This window comes from Petaurus breviceps, unplaced genomic scaffold (assembly GCF_028583685.1).
Source record: "Petaurus breviceps papuanus isolate PSGF00001 unplaced genomic scaffold, PetGlider_PUasm1.0 90397, whole genome shotgun sequence".
NCBI classification, from domain to species: domain Eukaryota; kingdom Metazoa; phylum Chordata; class Mammalia; order Diprotodontia; family Petauridae; genus Petaurus; species Petaurus breviceps.
Window position 1 is genome coordinate 1,118,694 of NW_027187239.1, and position 1,752 is coordinate 1,120,445.

A 1,752-nucleotide genomic window follows, 5' to 3' on the forward strand; every position below is an offset into this window, starting at 1 on the left:
CTTTCTTTCTTTCTTTCTTTCTTTCTTTCTTTCTTTCTTTCTTTCTTCCTTTCTTTCTTGCTTTCTTGCTTTCTCTTTCTCTCTCTCTCTATCTTCTCCTTTTTCCTCTACTTCACAGGATCATGTACATAGGATTTAGACTAGGAGGGGGGATTTTGGCGGCATCTAGGACAACCCCTCATTTTACAGAGCAGGAAACTGAGGCCCAGGAAAGGGAAGGGACTTGCCCTGGGCCAGACAGTTGGTTAGCAGCAGAGACAAGACTGGAAGGTGGGATGTCAGATGTCTCCACATCAGCAAGCTTTCCACACACACCATCCCCCTCCCTCTCTGTCACCTTGGGCCTGGCTCCCTGCTCCCTCCCCAAATCAGCATCGGGGCCTCATCAGACCCCATGTCCCTCCTGGGCATTTCCTGCCCTCCTGTCTCTGAGACTTTCCATGACACAAGAGGAAGTCAGATGGATTTTCCATGACCAGTAGAGCCTCGAACCTCCTTAGCCCTGGGGTGGAGGCCCTGGGGTAGGGAGTTTAGGGGGTTCATCTGGCAGTGATCACCTTGGCTGCCTCTGGAGAGGTGCCGAATCTCCCTCTGATCTCACTGTTGGTGGCTGCTGTCCTACCCAGGTAATCAGCACCTCAAGTTTCTTCATTTCTCTTCTTTTTTGGGAAGGAGCATCTGTGTCATTTGGATGGGGGGGGTGGGGATGGGTTGGATGGAGGGGGGGAGGGTTTAGCTTGGGGGAGGAGCAGCTGAATCAAAAGGGAGGAGAGAAGAATGGGCCCAGAGAAGAAGTGTGGGAGGGCCTGGGGAGCTGTGAGTCTATGCCTTATGGCGGCCCTGCCTTTGGGAGTTTGGAAGGGGGTACAAGTGAACTGGCAGGAAGCTTGGTGGTCCTTTGGTACACTCTCTCATATTAAAGATGCCTTCATTCTAAAGGCAGGAAACAGAGGCCCAGGGAGTGTAAGGCCACACGGCTGTGAAAAGGCACAATCAGAGCCCCAGTTTTGGGGGAAATCAATCCAGGGAGTCCTCCCACAACATCCCACATTGCCTCTCAGCAAGCCAGCCTCTCAAACCTCTGCCAAGTGTCTGGGGATCTGATTAGCTTCATGTGGACCTGGTTATCCCACTATGCCTATGGGTCTCTAAAATCACTTCATAGAGTGATTTAAAATTATCCCAGGGCTTGGTGTAGAAATCGATTGGGGCAGATGTGGGATTACAGGGGCATCGATAGTCATATCAGAACTGGGAGGGACCTTCGAGGCCATCTGCTCAGTTTAATTAAACCATCACCCACCAGCACCAAACCTTCTTGAAGGTCCCTATTACTCTGGCCCCTTCCTTTTACACAAAAGGAAACTGAGGTTCAGAAAGGCTAATTAGCAATTTCTGAAGCCCAGCTCACCTTGCGGTGTAAAGAAGTATTTCAGTACTTGCTGAAAAAGGAAGGAGTGTTTCTGGGAGCTGAGCCGGAGGCCAAGGAGGAGATGGGAGGGGGGAAAGGAAGGGGGTGGAAAGATGGAGAGAGTGGCTTTTCTTCCCTTCTCTGCTTTTAGAGGTGGGGGCGTTTCTCTTTTCCAGAACTGAATTTTTGATCTTTCACTTGCAGTGTGTGGGAAGTCTCATTCCTGGTTTTGGGGGCAGGGCAGAGGGGAGACAGCACTATCCAAAGGCCAGGACTGTGCCCCAATGGAAAGAGGTGTGTGTGTGTGTGTGTGTGTGTGTGTGTGTGTGTGTGTGTGTGTG

At 51.0% G+C, this 1,752-nt stretch overlaps 1 protein-coding gene across 1 annotated transcript in view; it reads left to right on the forward strand.

Moving 5' to 3' along the window:
* PRPF19 (pre-mRNA processing factor 19) overlaps positions 1-1,752 on the forward strand; it is a 353,360-nt gene that overhangs the window by 156,550 nt on the left and 195,058 nt on the right. The window lies entirely within an intron of this gene.